The following is a 9,658-nucleotide window of genomic DNA, read 5'->3' as shown; positions in this document are numbered from 1 at the left end:
GTTTAACGGGTCCTGCAGTTTTGTCCCATTTAAAGAAACCGTGTGGGACATCTGGCGGTTGAGCTTTGTATACCAGTCTAAAAGTAAAATATTGGAGACGAAAGTTTAGTTTTTTTTTCTTGATATCAGAAATAATATACAGGCACTCTATTATTTGTGAATGTGTAACGGAAGTAAAGAGCAGTCCACGAATGTGCGCATGAGCAGTAACGTTTGTTTATATTGTTGCTTTGAAACCGGCTGTAGTAACTAATCACAATAAACAGAATCTCTGAGTACACCCCTCACATTTTTGTAAATAATTTATTTTATCTTTTCATGTGACAACACTAAAGAAATAACACTTTGCTACAATGTAAAGTAGTGAGTGTACAGTGTATAACTGTGTACATTTTTGTTCTCTCAAAATAACTCAACACACATCCATTAATGTCTAAACCCCTGGCAACAAGTGAGTACACCCCTAAGTGAAAATGTCCAAATTGGGCAAAAGTGTGAAAATTTTGTGTGGCCACCATTATTTTCCAGCACTGCCTTAACCCTCTTGGGCATGGAGTTCACCAGAGCTTCACAGGTTGCCACTGGAGTCCTCTTCCACTCCTCCATGAGGACATCACAGAACTGGTGTATGTTAGCGACCTTGCACTCCTCCGCCTTCCGTTTGAGGATGGTTCCAGTAATCCATGTCCTTAGCCTGCTTGTCTTCAATGAACTGTTTGCAGGGTTTTTTTTCATCATCTTTAGAATAGGCTTCCTTCTGGGATGACAGCCATGCAGTCCAATTTGATTAGAAATAAAATCAGGTGTTTCATATTGGGAGAGATCTAAAACAGTCTTTCAGGGGTGGCATGTAGGACTGGGTTGGGAAACACTTGCCTAGGCCATCTTTATGTAGAGCAACATTTGTTTTTCAGATCCTCAGAGAGATCTTTGCCATGAGGTGCCATGTTGAACTTCCAGTGACCAGTATGAGAGAGTGAGAGCGATACCACCAAATTTTACACACCTGCTCCCCATTCACAACGGAGACCTTGTAACACTAAAAAAATACACCGGGGAGAGAAAATAGCTTATTCAGGCCAATTTGGACATTTTCACTTAGGGATGTACTCACTTTTGTTGCCACTGGTTTAGACATTAATGGCTGTGTGTTGAGTTATTTTGAAGGGACAGCCAATTTACACTGTTATGCAAGCTGTACACTTTACATTGTAGCAAAGTTCCATTTCTTCAAGTACATGTTCAAGTTTGATCCAAATCCCTTAAAGTTTTTTTCTGAATGCTTAAACCCTAACTGTGATTCTTGTAGCACAATTTCTATAACTATTAATAGTTATAGCAAAACCACTCACTGAGTTTGCAAAACTAAAAGCACAAACACTGCTTTGCACTCAGTTTGCAATTTTGTAACACACACTTTGCAAAACTGTAGGTACAATCCACTGCACAGCACTCTTTTTGTGGAACTGTAAACACAACTCACTTCTTTACACTCAATTACCAAATGATCAACACACTCCTAGCAAAACTATACACATTTATGGCTATGATTTACACTATTTACACTATAGGCGATGAGAGTCCGAGTAAGAGGAGGACAAAGACAGAGGGTAGTCGGACGTGGACATAGACATGGAAGAGGACGAGGACAAAGAGGAGGACCAGTCCGGAGATGTGTATCAGATGACATCAGGGCTACTTTGGTGGACCATGTGATAAATCATGGCCTGTCCATGAGGGAGGCTGGGCAAAGAGTCCACCCTAACCTCAGTTAGAGAATAAGAACATTCCGACTGGAGAACAGGTATATCCTCAAGTTTCCACCTACTGTATGTGTAGCATGGTGATTTGAATTACAGGATTACTGTACTTTTCAAAAATAGGTACTGATGTGAAGTATATATAAAGGAATACCATTGTTATGTTACAGTGGTGTTCACAGTTTGAAAGTACATTTTGTGAAAAAGAACCTATCTAATGACATCTTGTGGTGACATTTTCTACAGAATGGTTGGACGACCTCCTCAAGGAGGAAGGGCACGGCTCTTCACTCAACAACAAGAGCTTGCAATCCTTGAAATTGTGCGAGAAAATAATGCAATACGACTTCGTGAGTTGCAACAACGCATAATTGCAAATAGAGAAGTATTCAACAATATCAACAGGGTCAGCATTTCTACACTAAGTCGCATCCTACAGAAACATAACTTCAGAATGAAGCAGCTGTACAGAGTCCCATTTCAGAGAAACAGTGACAGGGTCAATAATCTGCGCCTTGATTATGTGCAGGTGTTTCACTTTACTTTACATACTATATTTTGTGATGTGGGAATAAGGGTTTATGTTGCCACCTGACCTGCCTATAGCTTGTAGTTTTTGTCTATACGGACCCAACCCAGCCCCTACATACCCAGCCCGTGACAATATAGACATTGTAGTTACTGTATGTGTTTTCAGTAACACTATTCAATCTTTTTCTGTTACAGACAATTGTGGATTTTGATGCCGCTGAACTGCCACATGAGTTCATCTACGTGGATGAGGCAGGCTTCAATCTGGCCAAAACCAGGGCGTCGGGGCCGTAACGTAATTGGACAAAGGGCAATTGTAAATGTCCCTGGGCAGCGTGGGGGAAATATCACTTCGTGTGCTGCAGTAAGTGTCCAAGGAGTATTGAATCATCATGCCACTGTAGGTCCCTACAATACAGGACAGATCCTTGCATTTCTAGATGCACTACATGTAGTTGTGCAGGACAGACCACAGGAGCATAGGTTTGTTATCATCTGGGATAATGTAAGTTTCCAAAGGGCTGCTCTGGTCCAAGAGTGGTTCAACAACCATAATAATTTCAGACTTTTATACCTGCCCCTTTACAGCCCCTTTCTAAATGCAATTGAGGAATTATTTTCAGCATGGCGGTGGAAAGTTTATGATCTGCAACCGCACGCCCGCATGACTCTTCTGCAAGCAATAGAAGTGGCATGCAGAGACATTGAGGTTGGTATCAATACCAGGGTGGATTCGGCACACAAGACGATATTTTCCCCAATATTTTCCAAGTAGCCTTGGACTAGAGGACATTGCATGTGATGTAGACGAAAATGTGTAGAGTTTTGCAAAATAGCCAATAGTTACAAAAAATGTGCTTAAGCCATCAGAAAAACCTGTAAAGGGGGCATTCTTTTGCTGTTTTTGAGGCTTTGATTATGTTGTTTTGGTGTTTAACAGTGGATGTTCATATTTCTATCCATCCATCCATTTTCTACCACTTATCCGGGGCCGGGTCGCGGGGGTAGCAGTCTAAGCAGGGATGCCCAGACTTCCCTCTCCCTAGACACTTCCTCCAGCTCTTCCGGGGGGACACCGAGGCGTTCCCATGCCAGCCGGGAGACATAGTCCCTCCAGCGTGTCCTAGGTCTTCCCCGGGGTCTCCTCCCGGTGGGACATGCCCGGAACACCTTCTCGGGAAGGCGTCCAGGGGGCATACGGAAAAGATGCCCGAGCCACCTCAGCTGGCCCCTCTCGATGTGGAGGAGCAGCGGATCTACTCTGAGCTCCTCCAGAGTGACCGAGCTTCTCACCCTATCTCTAAGGGATCGCCCAGCCACCCTGCGGAGAATGCTCATTTCGGCCGCCTGTATCCGGGATCTTGTCCTTTCGGTCATGACCCACAGCTCATGACCATAGGTGAGAGTGGGAACGGAGATTGACCGGTAAATCGAGAGCCTCGCCTTGCGGCTCAGCTCCTTCTTCACCACGACAGACCGGTATAGCGACCGCATTACTGCAGAAGCTGCACCGATCCGTCTGTCAATCTCTCGTTCAATCCTTCCCTCACTCGTGAACAAGACCCCTAGATACTTTAACTCCTCCACTTGAGGCAGGAACTCTCCACCTACCTGAATTGAGCAAGCCACCCTTTTCCGACTGAGAACCATGGCCTCAGATTTGGAGGTGCTGATTCTCATCCCAGCCGCTTCGCACTCGGCTGCAAACCGTCCCAGTGCATGCTGAAGGTCCTGGTCTGATGGGGCCAGCACAACGACATCATCCGCAAAGAGCAGAGATGAAATCGTGTGGTCACCAAACCCAATGCCCTCCGGCCCCTGGCTGCGCCTAGAAATAAAGAGACAGTCGAATGCCTTCTCCAAATCCACAAAACACATGTGGATTGGCCTCCAGCACCCTGGAGAGGGTATAGAGCTGGTCCAGTGTTCCACGACCGGGACGGAAACTACACTTTTCCTCTTAAATCCGAGGTTCTACCATCGGCCGGATTCTCCTCTCCAGTACCCTGGCATAGACTTTCCCAGGGAGGCTGAGAAGTGTGATCCCCGATAATTGGAGCACACCCTCCGGTCCCCCTTCTTAAAAAGAGGGACCACCACCCCGGTCTGCCAGTCAAAGGGCACTGTCCCCGACCCCCACGTGATGCTGCAGAGGCGTGTCAGTCAAGACAGCCCCACAACATCCAGAGACTTGTGGTACTCTGGGCGGATCTCGTCCACCCCCGTTGCCCTGCCACCGAGGATTTTCTTGACTACCTCGGTGACTTCGGCCCGGGTGATGGGCGAGTCCGCCTCCGTGCCCTCAGCCTCAGCTTCCTCAATGGAAGACGTGACGCAGGATTGAGGAGATCCTCGAAGTATTCCTTCCACCGCCCGACGACATCCCCGAATTCATATTTCTAATAATATAAAATACGCTTTAAATTTCACATATTTCATTGTCAGGGCTCGGGTCTGAACCCAATTTGTTTTGTGTGTTTTGTTTATGTCGAGCACATGGGAGAGCTGTTAACTCAACCTGACCTAATAGTCTGAGGTTGCTCCACCCCGTTGTTTTCCACCTTTCCCTTGCACACCTGATTCTTGTTTCATTCATTCTGCTCACCTGCTTTCACTCTCCGGTTAATTCACTCACTACTTAAACTCCTTCGAACCACCAAACATTGTCAGATCATTAAATTGTCTAGGTTCATGACCTCTAGTCCTAGTTTGTATATCGCTTGCCTCGGAATAGAACGCTTGCCTCGGAATAGAACTCTTGCCTCGGAATAGAACTCTTGCCTTGGAATAGAACTCTTGCCTTGGAATAAAACTCTTGCCTTGGAATAGAACTCTTGCCTGTTTGTGTCCTGCACGGTGTTCCCATATCTCCACAGCTGCCTGGACGACCTCATCTCCTCAGCTCGTTTACCGTGGGGTGCCTCGCTGGTCCATGCTTCTGGGCTCGGCTATGGAGTACATTGAGATTTGCTGATCCCGGTCCCTCAGGACCCATGCTTCACAAACTATCCGTCATCTTCATTTGATGTTGCGGAGTAGTCATGCTTGCCTTCGGAATCTCCCCAAGAACAGACATCTGAGAGTAGGGACAACCAGTTGCCCTGTGGCGTCTTGCACTTCAGAAGCTTTCACTTTTTGTCTTCGGAATCTCGCTCTCACAGATATAAGAGAGACAGGACAGGACAGGACTGGATTACTTACGGTCTATATAAAATCCTTCCTTCCCAAACGCTCTGATTAGTAAAGCTGACACACTCAGTCGTGATTGATTCCCTGCTGAGAGCGTGTGTCTGAAGATGTCCCATCCATACCATATCAGCGAACTTCTGCTTCTCGTCTGTCGGGATTGGTCGGTCCACCTCTCAGTGCACATGTATTCATAAGCTTTGGCTTTTAGCAATAAACGGTAACAATGGGTTCAAATTCACTTCATCAGTTAAAAACATGCGGATAGATCGAACGCCAATCTTTGTTATTGATCACAATGTTTTCTTACTGTGGCGAGATGTCATAAAGGTATATTATTTCAGATTTTATTTCACAAAAGCAACCATTATATTACAAGGTAAGAATGAACTACAATGTGTCACAATCTCTGCACCCCAGCCAACCATTCTCCCTGCCTCAGACCTAACTGCCAGTTTCCCACGATCTCCCTTATTATGTAAACTCACCCTCAAGACTCAGGTCTTGTTGTCTCTAACCCGTTTAATTTGCAAGTTAATGACCATTCATTGCCTGTCTTTCCAATCAATTATACTTACCAGTGACCCATGGATTGTGCTTACATGTCGGTTATTACCTGTTACCCGTGGATTGTGGTTGCCTGTGGATTATTGCCTGTTACCTGTGGATTGTGTTTGCCTGTGGATAACTAGTGGTTATCTGTGGAGCGCTTGTGGATTTTACTCACCTGCCGTTCATTCACCTGCATCATAGCCGTGGTTTCACTCATCTGTTTGTTTTCAATAAACTCTGTGTTCTGTCTCCCCTTGGTCAGTGTGTGACAGACAACTTGACCAAGCAGTATCTCCATGGACTCTGCACAAACACCACAGGTGATCTTTTTTGCCAAATTGTTATCACTGCACAACTCAATCGTCTGCACTACCAGTAAGTGGTACAATCACTGGCAGTCCCATGACCACTCCTATAAAATTTTCTGGATCGTAAGAGATGTTTAGCGGGTTTGCTCCTCAGCGAGGTTTTTCGAGATACAGCCACATTTGTTCCCTAATGAGAAATAAAATTGCAATTATTTCCCAGTTACCAGGATAGGTACTTCAAAAGGAGCAAAATATTTTTTCTCTCTGCCTTCTAACATTTTATAGAAATCTACAGCTAAACCGCATACACCCTCTCCAGCATGATCAGTTATTTTGGCTGCACCAAGAAAATCATCTGTGGGAGGGTACGCATTGCAGTTCCTTGTATTCAATGGAATGAGGCAGCGCTGCTTACAACCTATAATCAGGAATTGAAGTATAAGGTTCATGTTCAACTGACCATTTAGGATGATACTGCAGGCTTGGAAAACTCTTTTTTGCAATCTGTCTAATTGGCTCAGTGACTATCTGTCTGTTCCCCTGTCTTGTCTGTTACATCTCCTCTGCAAGCCCCTTCATCCACAATCCGTCCAGCTCCATATTCACCTCTTCAAGGATGAATGCCAGAGCCGGTTCAACGGAAGTTGTGCATATATTGTGGGGCATTGGTTTATTTAATCGCTACCAGCCTTTGCTTGACTAGAATCGCAACCAGCAACCCATGACCATCTATAACTTCTTAGTAAAATTGCTTGGTTGAGGCCCTATTAGTTACCATTCTCCTCCAATCACGCATCTTATTGGTGACGTCCATCCTGAGAAGATATCCTTTTTGGGTACTGGAGGGCCCCGCTGTTAATATCATCCAGGGAGGTTACTGGCTCCCTGGATACACTGGCCTAAGATCGACTGGGAATTTGAAAATATCCTGCAATGGAGTGCTTTTTCCAGCATGAAGAACCCATTTCACTTAGCACCCAAGTTTATGTAAACTCTACCTCAGTGAAAATCCACAAAATTCCATTTGAAGTCCAGATTCCCGCTGAGTGCATGGCATTCCAGGGTGTCTTCAGCAAAAAAGCTCCCACCTCATTGGCCATGGGACTGCACTTTTGAGCTGATGCCTAGGCAACCCTGCCTAAAGGTTGTGTATATCCACTCTCCATCCCAGAAAAGACGGCCGTGGACAAATACATCTCAGAGGTGTTGCAACTTGAATTCATTCATCCATCTATATCCAAGATTGCCAAGATAGCCGTCCAGGTCGTTCTGCTTTGATTGTGCTTTTACTTACTTACTTATTTCCTTACTTATTTACTTACTTTTTCTTTCTCTTTCTACATGTTTAACGTATGCACTTATTAATTACAACACATTAAAACTTTTGGGGATATTCCCGTGGCTCAGTCGTTAGAGCATGGCACTACCAATGCCAAGGTCATGGGTTCAATCCCAGGGGATTGCACATAGTCAGAAACAAATGTATAATGCAATGTAATGTAAGTCGCACACAAATAACCTCCTGAGGCAACGGAACAAGAAACACCACGGAAAGCGTCCTGGAATTCTCAACGGACTGAGGAGAAGAGCACAAAGCCCTCCTCTGCCGAGCATTCTACTCGCCAATGTCCAATCCTTGGAGAAAAAGATGGGCAATTTTGAGCCAGGATAAGTTTCCAAAGCGACGTCAGGAACTGTCACATCCTTTGTTTTTCAGAAAAATGACACATCGCATGTGGCATGGACTGAGGACAATCTGTGAATGCGTTACTTAATCCTCTGCAGAGGTGAGAGCAAATCCGTTGCAGGCTGAGGAGTTAAACTTTTTCTACGCCTGCATTGAAAGCAATAGCGTCAGCGAGACTCTGCCGCTCAGCGTGTCAGAAAGTTGCACACAGAGCAGCGATTGCCAGGGTGCGTAAAGTATGGCCCCAAGGTGCAGAAAGCATTAAACTCAAAACAAGACTTTATTAAATAATAAGCCCAAAAGGGGGCAAAACAAGAGTGCCCAAGTAAAAAAAAATATAAACTGGAAACAAGAGATATCCACAAGACTTGGCAGGGGCACGATATAAAATACTAGGCAGGAACACAGTACGAACCGCACAGGACAATAAACATGAGGGAACTAAAAGGACACTAACATAGGATAACTACACAGGTAAGGTGAGGGGCAGGTGACAGGAATTAACACTAAAGGGAAACTAACGGGAAGATACACGGGGCAGGTGAAGGAAATGAAACACTAATGGGACGCTAATGGGGAAACAAGGGGGCGGGGCCGAGAGACGAGACTGGAAGACACACGGCGCGAAGTCAAAACAAAGGCCACATGTCTCCCCAACATAGCAAACTCAAAAGGTGTGGGACTGACACGACCCTGTCCATAGAATCTAGGAAAATACTGACAAGATGTACAGGATCATGACAAGCGAAAGACAGGTAATCACCGTGTCAGAGTACGAGTTTCGGAGGGAACTAAAGTATGTGGACGTCAGGAAAGCAGCCGAGCCTGATGGTATTTCTGGCTGCGTTCTAAGGTCCTATATCTTGCCATTCTGTGTACATCAATCTTCAATGAGTCCCTTACTATATCATTGGTTCCTTTCTCTTTTAAAAAATATGTCATCATCCCTGTACCTTCAATAAACGTTTCAATAAAAGTTCAATAAACCCTCTTGCCTGAATCCAGTTGTCCAACAGTCATGAAGGTCTTTGAGGGACTAAAAAAACAACATTTGCTCCTATGCAAGGGTGCTATTCATTGACTACAGCTCAGCTTTTAACACTGTAGTTCCCAGTAAGCTAAATCCAAGATTTTCTAACTGGCCTAGTGAAAGTAGGCCAGTTCATCTCCAACTCCTTCACCCTGAGTGTAGGAGTGCCACAGGGCTGCACCCTGAGTCCCCTACTCTACTTTCTCTACATACATGACTGTGTGTCTTCTCACAGTTCCAATACTTTTATCAAATTTGCTGATTATTATGTGGTTCTGGGCTTATTTCCAACAATAACAAGATTTTTGAGGTTACTTGGAAGAGATAGAAAAATGTACTTCTTGGTGCAAAGACAACTGTCTCTATCTGAATGTTACCAAAACCAAAGATTGTGGAGTTCAGAAAGGGGTAGCAGCGGACCTATACTCCTCATATAATCAAATGGACCCCTGTGGAGAGGGTAAGCATCTACAAGAACCTTGGTGTAAACATCTCTGAGGACCTGACATGGACTTTCCACTTTCAGACACAGGTAAATAAAGCCAGGCAAAAGACTGTACAATCTGCGACAACTGGGGAAATTCAGGGCTTCACCAACAATCCT

General features: G+C 44.9%; 1 protein-coding gene across 1 annotated transcript in view; it reads right to left on the bottom strand.

Moving 5' to 3' along the window:
* LOC130435844 (uncharacterized) overlaps positions 1-9,658 on the bottom strand; it is a 476,195-nt gene that overhangs the window by 361,408 nt on the left and 105,129 nt on the right. The gene's annotated exons all lie outside the window — the stretch shown is intronic.

This window comes from Triplophysa dalaica, chromosome 14, assembly GCF_015846415.1.
Source record: "Triplophysa dalaica isolate WHDGS20190420 chromosome 14, ASM1584641v1, whole genome shotgun sequence".
In the NCBI taxonomy this organism is placed as follows: Eukaryota; Metazoa; Chordata; class Actinopteri; order Cypriniformes; family Nemacheilidae; genus Triplophysa; species Triplophysa dalaica.
Note: the sequence above shows the minus strand (reverse complement) of the source record. Positions and strands in the feature narration are given on the sequence as shown.